Genomic DNA, 13,700 nt, shown 5'->3' with positions numbered 1-13,700 from the left:
GAGCAGCTGGCTCTGTTGCTTGCCTGGCTGTGGGTGGGAGCAGGGCTGAAAAATAATTTAATAACTCCGTTCTTACCATCCAGTATGGTTCTACCTATTAAAATGAGGTACCATTTGTTAAACTTTAGTCTATGTAATGGTGTATGATGATGCATTTTGGTAGTAGGTTGTTTTCATGAACCTATTCTGCATTTTTTACTCACAAGAAATTGCCTTTGAGAGAAGAATGCTTCAATCTTTAGAGAAATTTTGAGTTCCAAATGTCCTTCTTAACAGAGACTCTGTCTAAGCTAAGGTCACATAAATACATTAGTTAAGGTAAACACTTCACTTAAGTTAATGCATCCGTGTTCTTTAAGGCAGAAGTATATGCAGACCCTAATTCATCATCATACACCATTACATAGACTAAAGTTTAACAAATGCTACCTCATTTTAATAGGTAGAACCATACTGGATGTTAAGAACGGAGTTATTAAATTATTATTCAGCCCTGCTCCCACCCACAGCCAGGCAAGCAACAGAGCCAGCAGCCCAGGATCCAGAGAGGGGGCGTGTGCTTCAACCCCTACCCTGCCTCCCAACAACATCTTAGACTGTGTAAAAAAAAAAAAAAAGGAAAATTCAACATAGCAGTTGAGAGCATTGCTCATGGATCTAACTCCTGAATTCAGCAAACGTTAATTACGTGGCGCTGGACACTTTTAAACTCTTTGTGTCTGTTTTCTCATTGGTCAATGGAGGTGATAGCACTTGCCTCATAGAGCTGTGAGGATGAATAAAGATGATACGTGAAGAGCATCTAGTGCAAGTATTAGCTAAGTTTATTTTGCCCATTTTAAAGAATCTGATACTAAGCAAGTTTAGCTAACTTGCCGCAAATTATATTCCATTTATTTGAAGTAGACATTTGAGAGCTTGTGAGTTTCAGCTGTTAATAATCATATCAATTACCAAAAGTATTATTTTCAAACTACCTGAGACATTTTTATTCAGTGTTTTGCATTTGGAAGACAGTTTGTTGAGACTGAATGATAACTATACTTCGAACATTGTCAGTATCTGAAAAGAATGTCCACGTGACTGGAAGTCACCAGGTCCAGACTTGTCACAATGATTTCAGAAGATGGGGGACTATAGTGGAGACCTACAGTCTCCAGAACTCCAGACTATTCATTAAGAACCAAATCAGGGATCTCCAAATCAAGCAGGTTCAGGAACAGTAGGCAGCATGGTTGGCAGGGAGAGAAACAGACAGAAATTCCACTTTTGCCCTTTCTGTCCTTTGAAGGCATGACATGCACAATACCACTTTACCTTCCTGCTCAGCAGTTGGAGGTGACATATGCTCTCTGCTGCCTTTACAGCATTGTTTTGAGGAATACTGTGATGATGGAAGTGCTGTGAATACCCTGGAGTAACAGATACCATCAGGGATTGAGAACTCAGGCATGGGAACTGCAACATAAACCAAGCCAGAGCACAGAGCACGGAGCAAAGGAGAGGACAGGAGTAGAGATCCAGAATCAGAGAGCATCGCCGTGCAGATCCAGGGTCAGCTTCCGAGTTAGGCCAGTGGTAAGGTACTTATTATGTAATATTCAGAATCCTAAGTGGGAGTTAGCGAGACATTGGGAAAGACAAGGAGTTCAAGCATCCCAACCACAGGGGATCTGACTGGCTCAGCCCTACAGAGAAGGAGGCTGGTGCTGACCTTCGGACAGCTGTCGTCCCCAGGTAAAAACATCTGAGCTCTGCTGATGGGTGGTAGGGGAGCTGTTGGAGGTCTGGAAGTTCATTATAAAAATGGTACATTGAATAGCCTCTCTGTGATAATTGCTCTTATAAGTAATTCATGTCAGTCGTAAAGACACTCAGTAAGTGATAATTATTATTATCATTAATACAAAAATGCAATGTGATAAGCCTAATAGTGGAACAAACAATATGATTTGGTGATGCAGAAAGGGGAGTGATAATTGTAGCTTGGTGAGAGGGTCCTACAAGATGTTTAGGGTTTTCTAGATAATATACATATATGTTAAGGTGTTGAGTGCACTTTTGACAAAGGAGGAATAGGAAGAAAAGTTTTGGCTTAAGGTATATTGTACCTGAGGAGATAGTAAGGTGTCCAAAATGAAAATTTCCACTGGAGCTACACATTGATTGATACGGCTGGAGGAGGATTTGGGAATCAGCATTAATTGATTAATTAATTTTTCTATCTAGCTCTATTGAGGTATGATTGACAAATAAATAATTACATATTTTTAAGGTGTACAATGTGGCATTTTGATGTGAGTATACCTTGTGTAGTGATTCTCACAGACTAAAGCATTTTGTGTGTGGTGAGAACACTTAAGATCTACTCTCTTAGCAGATTTCGAGTATACAATACATTATTATTAACTATAGCTTCCATGTCAATAGCATTTATTTAACAATCAAAAATGCTTACCGGTCACCTCCTGTGTGCCAGGCACTGTTCCACACATTAGAGATATACTGATGAAAAACCAGAAGCAGAACAGCGATGACACTGGAAGGTGAATGATTAATGTCACCATTCACCAAAAGGATACTGTCAACGTGGAAGCCAGATCCAAGACGCAGGTCACATCTCCAAGAACAAGAAGAAAGCATTGTCAACAATGCACAGCCTGGTGGTCCTGTCATCTTAACCACCGAATGGACTGGCTCTCATGCGACTCCTCACTGCACTGAAGAGCAACCCTGCACCAGATTAATCCCCAAAAGGCAACTCAAAAACAGCAAAGAAGGTCAAGTCAAGATCCATCTGTACATACAGATTAAATGACCCCAAATCTTATGCTTGCATGATTTATCTTATAAAAATATCAACATTTTTTACCATTATTAAAAAAGAAAAATGATGGCTGATTAGTGATATATTTTAGTAAATCTATAGCAGAGTCCTATTGGAAAGCAGTAGAGTTTTCTGTAGAGAGTTTTCTTTAAAAGCCAATATACACACTGTATCAGCATTTAAACTGGACCCTGAGAACTAACCAACAAGTCTTAATTAATGTGGTTATTCTTGAAGTTCGGTGTCCATGTTGGCATCTCAGGGGATCCTGGTGTTGATGGCTGCATTCCAGATAAAATGACTCCGTGTTTGCCTTTAGTGATTTTGAACTTTTGTGTAGCAGAGACACTGAGAGAGAATGAAAGAAAGAAAAATAAAAGTGTAAATGAGCTTTTATACATGACCAAAATTCCTTGATGTTAGTAATTGCACAGTGTGTGGTGATTAGCACACAATTATTGATTCATCATTCTGAGGTGTCTGTTAGTATTCATTGACTATTTTTGATGTTATTTTACATCTGGAAAATACATCACATCTGCAAACAGGGTTACAAGCATGATTAACTTTTCTCACATTGTAATAATTTTTATTAGAATTTTAAAAATGGTCCATTCCCCAAAAAATGGCATGAGTAGGGTTTTGTCCTGTGGCCCACCTGTAATCACCTATGATGCAGAAAGGGCCCAAGGCTCAAGAGCTTCCTGGTAATGAATACATGTGTTTCTGTTTGTGTGCATCTGTGGCTGATGGCGGACACAAACCGACTCAGGGAAAAGACCCCCCTCCCCTTAGGTTAAAGCATTTGTTTTATTGAAGAGAAAGGCTAGCCTTCAGGCTTTCAAGTCCTGGGGAAAGAGATTATAAAAATAAGTACCCCTCCCTGTATGCTGCGGTTCATAAAAGCCTGGCATTGAATAACTTAATCTTTTGCAATTCTCCTTTCATTTTCTGACCTGACAGGAGCTCAGTGAGCACTGATATTATAAAGCAAATTAAAATTAAACACAGAAGGAGTAAGAAGGACGTTTTTCTGTCAAAGCAGTGATGGGGGGGGAAGGTGCCTCCCTCACAGCAAGGATATGGCCTTCTGGAGATGAAACCAACCCGGGCCTTATAGGTTGGAAATTATTGAGAGAACCCAAGAACACGAGCATGAACAGAATGTGGACTGAAGCATGTGCTGACTCTGGGGAGAGAAGACAATGATATAAGCTGGAATTGTATGGAGCTGGCGACTAAATATTTCTGCTAGAATAGGGCTGGAGAGGGGCTCAACAGCTCAACAGCTTGAGTGGCACAACAGTACCTGGACAGACAGGAGAAGTCACACAGGTGCTGTGCTCTAGCCCAGGTGCTCTGTGATGCTGGTCCACTTCCCAGGGCTAGAAGGGCTCATCCAAACCACTTGGGGAACTTTTTAAATTATGGGTTTCTTCCTCTGTCTTCCTAAGCTCCCTCCTCCAAGGATTCTGAACTAGTGTATTTCAGGGAGTGACCTAATAATTTATCCATATTTTAAAATATTCTGATGTAACAGTCAGTATTGGGGATCCCTCACTCTTGTCTAACCTCTTAATTCAGTGGTTCTTAATTCTGGCTGCCCATCAAAATCACCAGGTAAACATTTTGACTCTACCGATGGCTAATTCTCCCCACCAAGGCTCAGTCTGATTGGTCTGAAGCAGAGCCCAGATATCAGTGAAATCTCTCCTGTGATTACTGTGTTAGTCTGTGTTAAAACTACAACATTTTCTGATGCATAAATATCTTCAATGATATGTCAGACAAGAAAAAAATTCTGTCCAGCCTTTTTAAAAGGTGTCCAGTGATAGAGAATCCCCTTCCTCATTATAAAGTCTTCAGTTAGTAGGGACCAGTCACAGAAAACAGAATTTTGAAACAAACTAGAATCCATCTCACGGTAGCTAATTTTCAAGGTCCCAGTTCTACCCACTGACTGCGTCTGCCCACAGTCCCTCAGCTCAGGCTGTAATGCAGACAGAGAGCGCTCTCCTTCTGTAGCAGCGTCTCCTGGGCAGGCTGACATGCTTCCTTCATAGTTCTGGAGGAGTAGGAAGGTGTCAGGAGATCTTATGGAATCAGTGCATAAACACTTATTTGGCCCTTGTTACCTTCCAGGTGTAGCAGGCTTTAGAATAACAGGACGGTCATGACATTCACAATCTACCAGTCTAAGGTCCAAAAACTACAGCAGTGGAGGAAGCTCAGCAGAACATGCACCTGCAGTCGAACAGCCTGGGTGCCAGTCCTTGCTCTGCCACTAATTGCTATTACCCTGAGCCTCAGTTTCCCTTTTATAAAGTGGTGATAACAACACAAATCTATGTAAGGTATCTATCATGTATCAGGTAACAGAAATACAAAAAAAAAAAAGTGTTGGGGAAATATAGGAAAATGAAATGGTCAGGGCCCCTCAGATGTTCAGAATCTTGCTGAGCATTTGATGTAAATGTGCACGTGCGCCCAGGTGTTCCTTGGTTATTGTCTAATGTAATTGCGCATGGGCACCCAGGTGTCCTGGGTTATGTACTTAAGTATAAAGGACTAATGGCTCTGATACATGGTGCTTCTCGGGACACTCCAGGAGGCCACTAGGGTGGCTGCTCCTAGCTCTGAATAAAGCCTATTAATTTTTTATCCACGGCTCCCAGGACCTTTTCCTATTACCTAGCTCATAGACCTGCATGTGAAGGGTTTTTGACCCAGTCTGTACAACAGGACTGAGGGGTCTGTGAGCCCTGGCCCTAGCTTTATAGAAGGTAGAAGCCATAGTCTCAGTTTAGTAGAAAAACAGATGTAACTACACAATGATAATATGTCATAGAAAGTGATTCTGGAAGCACCGAGGAAGGGAAGGCCAGCACCAGGGAGTGAGGGAAGGCTTCCGTAGGAGACGATGTCCCTGGAATTAGGGCCTGGGCACATCATGCCAGGGAAACCAGTGGCCAATGGCTGACCTACCAATGCCTTGTACACCACTAACTCCTTGAATTAGACAAGATAATTTATGAGAAATGCATGCACTTGACAGGTCTACTAAAAATCTTAATTGTCCTCATTCCTAAATGAGCAAGCCTGGGTGTAGAGCCTGAGAGCAGGTTTAAGTCATTCAGAAATGGCTGAAATACTCCTAGCTGGAAGAACTAAACTAGAATATTCTATGTTGTGACACAGAGACCTGTGGGTCATTGCAGAAGTGAGAGAAACATGGTGTGCTTGCTTTAGGAGCAGGGTGCATGGGTCTTCCCCATTTTAATATTCTAACACATGGCTTCAGGTCTATTCCTTCCTTTCTATTTAGTGGTTTTTGACCACTGCAAAATGAATCCAGATAGGTACACAGGCAGTTTGGCTTTATTCAACAACAAAGACATTTATAAATGTCTGTATTGACAGTCTTTTCAAAACACCATGCACTTTTCTACTTCCTTACATTAGGTGATCATTGCTGCCCATTTTAAATACCTTCTTTCAAGTTTTCCTGATCACTCCTATCCTCCCATCACCAGGTGCTTCTTAATCTGGGCTATACACTGGAATCAACTGGGAGCATTAAAAAATTCACCTGGGGCAAGGTTTGGGCATTGGGATTTTGGAAAGATGCCCAGGTGATTCTATTGTACAGTCAGGCTGGGAACCACTGCTCTACCACTCAGATGAAATTTCACTTCCACATTGCAGCTTTCCCTGGTCACAACACCTATAGTGATTGCTCCTGCTTCTGCTTCTGACTTTCCAAAGTCATTACTTCTTCTTCTTTTTTTTGTCTTTTTTCGTGACCGGCAACGGGATCGCACCCCTCAGTGTCGCGCCCGCACTGCGCTCAACCAGTGAGCAGACCGGTCTCTATATGGGATCCAAACACTCGGCAGGAGTGCCACCGCGCTCCCAAGCGCTGCACTCTACGGAGTGCACCACCGGACCGGCCCCCAAAGTCATTACTTCTCGTGAACACTGGTCACAGCTTCACAGTACAGTTATTTGTGAAAGAGCACTGGGTCAAATCAGGAGGTTTACATTTTGGATTAGACCATTCTACTAAAACAGACTTAGGAAAGTGAATCTCTGGGTCTTTGTTCCCTCATTTATAAAATAAGAGCATCATACTAGATGAACTTAAGTGAGCTTACAGCTCAAGTATTTTTAAAGTCAGCAGCATCTTGTGTCCTAAACTAATTTGCAATTTCCCGGGGGGGGCAGGAGCCATGTTTCTCATTGTCCGAGTTCCACACCACAACTAGAGATCTTGTTTCCCTTGCACCTGCAGCATCACAAGCTTCTTGAAGAAGCATCTTCTCTCCATATCTTTGGCTGTTACTAAAAGAATAACTCATCATTTTTAGCTCCCTCCACATCTTGTGAGTTATCCATGAGTAGGTGCCCTGTGTTGGGCACTAGAGTATTCACTTTACATCCACGACACATATTCAGATCATAGTTATAATTATGAGTGGTAGATCACATGTCATCCAATTTTTGTGTGTGGTGGTTTCCAAACTAGTCCTGTTTTTGTATATACACATGTATATATAAATTTTGTTAAAAAGAGAGTTATACCAGCATAACGGTATAAAGAGCAGTGAAACTGGTGAAAACTCTATACAAAATAAACATTTTAGGTCTCTGGAAATGGTACCAGATACAAATGGCAAATGAAGAAACATCTATCTGAGAACATTCAGTAGATTCAGGAAGGAGTCCAGAGTCTGTAGTATTTGTTTTGTTTTTTGTTTGTGACCAGTAAGGGGATCATAACCCTTGGCTTGGTGTCGTCTGCACCGCGCTCAGCCAGTGAGCACACCAGCCATTCCTATATAGGCTCCGAAGCCACGGCCTAGGCGCTCCCAGCGCCGCACTCTCCTGAATGAGCCACAGGGTCGATCCCAGAGTCTGTAGTATTTGAACCAACGTAGCTACAGCTCAGTGAGGCGAAGGCTCACCTGCAGACACTGCAGCTGCCAAGAATGGATCCGAAGCCACGGCCTAGGCGCTCCCAGCGCCGCACTCTCCTGAATGAGCCACAGGGTCAGTCCCAGAGTCTGTAGTATTTGAACCAACGTAGCTACAGCTCAGTGAGGCGAAGGCTCACCTGCAGACACTGCAGCTGCCAAGAACACGGGATCCCCCTCCCCAGCTCACAGCTGGAGGGCTGTCTTCCTGTAGAAGCAGAACTTCAGTGTTTCTCATCCCGCCTCCAGCGACTTTTTCCTGAAGATGAGTCCTGGAGAAGCACAGCCCTACTCTCAGAGTAGTGGCTCTACCATAGGCATGGCAGGCTGAGGACATCGGGCTCCAGATAGCCCTTAGCCTAGCTCAGGAGGTGATGATTCCACGCTGGGAAAAGCAAGCTGAGAGGATCTCAGGTGGGTGTTTCCCTGGCCTTACCTAGCACTTACCTACTAGGGTGTGGTGTCACTCAAAAAGAACTCACCGCTGTGCCAATCTCAGCTCCAGAACCTTTACTCAGACATATGCCTGCGGGGAGAAACAGACTACAAAACAGATAGCTCCTCATCTCTTCCCAAAAGAACTGAGTTTATTTGTAACAGAATGTGAAGAAAGTCAAGACTAAGGGTGATCAAAAGAAAAGTGGAGGTTGTGGTGAAAGGTAATTGGGAAAAAAAATTGTGGATCTAATGATATAGCTTAGAGTAAAAGCCAGCTAGTTTGCAGGATAGGACTGGGGAGTAAAACAGCCAGGTGGAGACTTCCCAGGGCCAGAACAAAGATCAAATACTGAGATCAGAAAGGAATTCATCTGAGAAGCACAGTCTCTGAAGAAGATATGCAAATGGAAAAAGATGCTTAACATCATCAGTCATCAGAGAAATGTGAATCAAAGCCACAATTAGACAGCAGTTCGTGCCCACTAGGATGGCTGGAGTTAAAAATCAGATAAGTGTGGGTAAGGATGTGGAGAAACTGTAACATTTGTACATAGCTGGTGGGATGTAAAAGGAGCAGCCCCTCTGGAAAGCAATCTGTTAGTTCCTGTAATGAATAAGCACAGAATTACCATATGACCCAGCAATTCCAATCCTAGGGATCTATCCAAGTGAAATGAAAGCATGTTCACATGAAAGTTTGTACATGAATGTTTATGGCAGCATTATTTATGACATCTAAAGGGTGGAAATAAACCAAATATCCACCAACAGGTGAATGGATAAGCAAAATGTGATATATCCATACAATGGAATATTATTTGGCTGTAAAAAGGAATGGAGTACTAGTACCTGCTACCACAGTAATGAACTTTGAAAACATCATGCTAAATGAGAGAAGCCAGTCACAAAAGACACATGTGATAGGAATGCATTTATATGAAATCTCTAGAATAGAAATATCTGTGGAGACGAGAAGTGAATTAATGGTTACTTGGAGCTGGGCATGGGGAGGAAGGGGATGACAGTGTTGTAGAACTGACATTGGTGATGGTTGCACATATCTGTGAATGCAATAAAATACATTGAATTTTACATTTTTCATAGGTGATGTGTATGGTATGTGAATTATATTTCAATAAAACTGTTTAGGAAGAAAAGAGGTTGGACTTACATATATCAAAAGAGAAAAAAAGTTACAATTATTAAGATAATGTTAGAGGGAAAGCAATTGTTAGGGGTACTGCCAATAAAGGGTGGAGGAAGAGGAAGCAGAAGTTGTCAAGGAGAGCAATATTAGTCCATTTCTGTTGCTCATAACAGAATACCTGAAACTGGGTAATTTATACAGAAAGAGAAAATTTATTGCTTATAATTTCAAGGGCTGGGAAGTCCAAAGCCCAGGGAATACATCAAGTGAGGGACTTGTTGGTGGGAGGTGACAGCAACACAGAGTGTCACATGGTGGATGAGTGAGCAGAGAGGGAGACTAACCTCACTCTCCTTTTAAAGCCCTCAGAACCACACCCCAACTACCACTGAACCATCAATGGATTAACCCATTTACTAGGGCATCATCCTAACAATCCCTCATCTCTTCAAGGCCCCACTTTTCACTTCTCAAAATAGGGTTTCTCACCCTCTTAAGACTGTCACAGTGGGGATTAATTCTCAGTGATATTTGGAGGGACATCAATCCACAGCAACAGCTTTTAGAGCATGATGCAGAGCTGAGCTGGGGAAAGAGAGAGCGAATGAACGACGATTGGGAAGTAGGAGCCTCAGACTGCAGAGCAGCTCTGAGCAAGCCTCATCCAGCCTGAGGAGGAGCTCCAGTACAGAGATCCCATGTCAGTGGATCCTCCATTGGGCAGACAGTTCTCGTACTGTTGTCTTGTCTGATCACTGGCTTGGAGCTGCCTGGGAGGAGCATGACCTCAGTTCACATGCTCTTGCGGATCCCAACAGTGCGGCTGCTGGAGGCCCTCTAACTGCACTTCCTGCAGCTGATCTGCAAGTGCTTCTGGATGGAAAAATGGAGCACTGTACCTCCATGTCTGCCACAAGGGATCTTGAAGTAAATCATGGCAGGACATACTAAACATATTTCCCAAATTCCAAATCAGAATAAGTGGTCTGACCGTGATTTTTTTTTACTTAGAAAATTGTGTAGCTCTTATTTCAGAGGCATAGTTTAGAAATACTTCCTCCCAGCAAAATATTAATAGCTCTCTAAAGAATTCTGACATATTGAACAGGCACAGCTTGTACAACATTCTTGCTAGCCTTCTTAACATCAAATAATTAAAAGAGATATCCATTAACATTTGACAAGTCTGATATAAATGCATGGCATGTGAAAAAGTTAAATAACAACAACAACAACAAAACAACTCTTGAGGCTTTAGAAGTTCCCTAAATTTGATGTCCTTTATGGATATTGACTCTACAGGTCTTTCACTTCCATATTTTCCACTGGTCATGATCATATTTGCAATAGTAACTAAGATTTATCAATTCTAAGTTTTTATAAACTGCTTGTGCTAGTGATTAAGCTCTCACCTCTCCCAGCTCCAAACCCAGTCTTTTCTACTTCGCTCTGTGATGCTGGATTGGGGCTCTGAAAACCATTTTCCTGCTTTGCCAGCTGGCTCTAAATTAGGTTTTTCCAAAAGACAGTATAAGATTGAGGTGGGCTGAAGGAGGTAAGGATTTGTGTTTCCCTTTTACCCCTGTCTGCTTGCTGTTCCTGTGAGTATCCCCCTAAAAGTGTCATCACCCATGTTTCTGTCTGTAGCAGCAGCTGAATACATTTTGCAGGTTCTCAGAGAGCCAGTCTCATCACATCTTCTCACGGATTCCAGAAACAGCCTCTCACAGGGGACTGAGTTTCAGCACCACAGAACTTCTTCAGGCTTTTAAAATTTAATAGTTCAGATCTCTCTTTTTATTTCTGCCAGTCCTGGGGAAGACAGGGGAATAGCTCCTTCCTGTAGTTGCTAACCTTCACATGGCTTGCTGTTCTTTTCAGTTACCTACTTAATTCTTTATAATAACCTGCTTAGGTTCTATTAAAATATATTCTTTCTACTGTATTATATACATTCTATTAAAATAACTGGCAGGATTACAGTCTCCTAATTGAACCATGACTAATAGAGTGGCTTATATAGTCTAATATAAATTTTTTTTTCCTTTTTGTCTTTTTTTGTGACCGGCAATGGATCACAGCCCTCAGTGTCGCACCCGTACTGGGCCGGGACCGGCAATGGGATCGCAACCCTCGGTGTTGCCCCCGCACCTCACTCAGCCAGTGAGCAGGAACCAGTCTGTATGTGGGATCCGAACCCTCGGCGGGAGTGCTGCTGCGCTTCCCAAGCAGCGCACTGTAGCAGTGCGCCACCGGGCCGGCCCCTAATATAAATTTTTTAATAATCCATTGTATTAGTCCATTTTCTCTTGCTTATAACAGAATACCTAAAACTGGGTAATTTATAATAATTAAAATTTATTTCATACAGTTTTTTTTGTTTGTTTTTTTGTCCTTTTTGAGACCGGCCGCACTGTGCTCAGTCAGTGAGCGCACCGGCCATCCCTATATAGGATCCGAACCTGTGGCAGGAGCGCTGCTGCGCTCCCAGTGCCGCACTCTCCTGAGTGTGCCATGGGCTCAGCCCAATTTCATACAGTTTTGAGTCTGGGAAGTCCATGGTCTGTGGGGAGGGGTATCTGGTAGGTAAAGTTCTTCTTCTGGGTGGGGACTCTACAAGGTTCCATGGTGATGCAGACATCCCATGGCATGAATGACAGGACCTCATTAATATGTTCATTTGCTCTCCTTATAAAGCCTCACCTGTGATAACCCACTAAACTATCAGCCATTATTCATTGAATGAATTAATCTATTCATAAGAACACAGTCTCATGAGCCAATCAACTCTTAAAGGCCACCTTTCAACATTGCCACATTGAGTACCAGGCTTCCACATAAGCTTTAGAGGGGGCAAACATTCAACCCCTCTCACCTGTCTAGATATTTTAGGAAAATAAATACACAGACAACCTCAGAATACTCCAATGTAAGGGTGGCAAGTAAACCAATTATATCCTTAGTACAAAGTATAAAGGACAAACTTAACAAGACAATAACATGTGCCACAACCAAATAAGAATCAGGCAATTTTAAGATGTAACTTAGAACAACAAAATATGAAAAAGTGGAGGATAATGACAGCAAAGTGTGGAGCTGGCTTTTTCTTTTCCCCTTTTACTTAGATATCAAAGTTAAGTTGTTATTGGTCTAAAATAATTTGTTATGACTATAATGTGTTTTTTGCAAGCCCCACGGTAGCCATAACATGAAAACTTATGAGACACACTAAAAATAAATAGTGACAAATCAAAATGTAAAGCTAGAGGAAATAACCATAAAGGAAGACAATAAGACTTGAAAAAAGGATCTTCAAAAAAACCAGGAAAAATATAGCAAAACGGCAGTAATGTGTCCCTGTATATCAAAAATAACCCTAAGTATAAATGGATTAAATGCCCCAATTAAAAGACTCAGTGAGGCCGGATGGATTATAAAACAAGAATCAACAATATTCTGCCTATAAGAAACTCACTTAACCATTAAAGATACACTGTCTGGAAATGCAGGGATGAAAAATATATCTCATGCAAATGGAAATCAAAAAATAGCAGGTGTAGCTATACTTATATCATGTAAAATAGACTTCAAGCCAGTGGAAGTTAAAAAAAGATAAGGAAGGTCATTATAATGGTAAAGGGATAAATTCAACAAGAGGATATAGCAATTCTAAATATACATCTACCCAACATCTGAGCACTCAGTTAGTTACATAAAGCAATTACTACTGGACCTAATGGGAGAGATAGACTCCAACACAATAATACTTGGGGACTTTAATACCCCGCTTTCTGCAAAGGGCAGATGATCCAGACAGAAAATTAATGAGGAAACATCACAATTAATCTCTACTCTAGGCTGACTTGATCTAATGAATATTTATAGACCATTTCATCCAGCAGCTAGGGAATACACATTCTTCTCAGCAGCACCTGAAACATTCTCTAGCATACACTATATGTTAGTACACAAAAAAGTCTTAACATTTTTTAAAATTGAAATCATATCAATTATCTTGTCTGACCAAAATGTAATAAAACTAGAAATCAATAGCAAAAGGGACACTATAAACTGGATGTGGAGTATGCATAAAGCAAATGTACTTCACAGGGCCTGGTATTCCAAAGCCTTGCAGTTTCAAATATTGACCTTGCAAAGGACAGGAAATTTTTCCCAGGCTATAGTCTCTGTTGTAAGATAAAGAATTGTACCACAGCAAGGTTGCTGGCTCAAAGACAGACAGGTTACAGATTGATATGTAAAGAAACTGGGAAATTGCTGTAAGAAGAGAATGTTTGCTAAGATCAAGCTTTTG

General features: G+C 41.6%; 1 long non-coding RNA gene across 1 annotated transcript in view; it reads right to left on the bottom strand.

Moving 5' to 3' along the window:
* The window catches only part of LOC103581292, a 10,923-nt gene extending 7,756 nt beyond the window's left edge, over positions 1-3,167 (bottom strand). Inside the window, exon 1 of the long non-coding RNA XR_549643.1 lies at positions 2,459-3,167. This is a non-coding gene — a long non-coding RNA (uncharacterized LOC103581292). The remainder of the gene's footprint in view (positions 1-2,458) is intronic.
* Between the last annotated feature and the right edge of the window lie 10,533 nt (positions 3,168-13,700).

Source organism: Galeopterus variegatus, unplaced genomic scaffold, assembly GCF_000696425.1.
Source record: "Galeopterus variegatus unplaced genomic scaffold, G_variegatus-3.0.2 Scaffold12738, whole genome shotgun sequence".
Lineage (NCBI taxonomy): Eukaryota > Metazoa > Chordata > Mammalia > Dermoptera > Cynocephalidae > Galeopterus > Galeopterus variegatus.
Note: the sequence above shows the minus strand (reverse complement) of the source record. Positions and strands in the feature narration are given on the sequence as shown.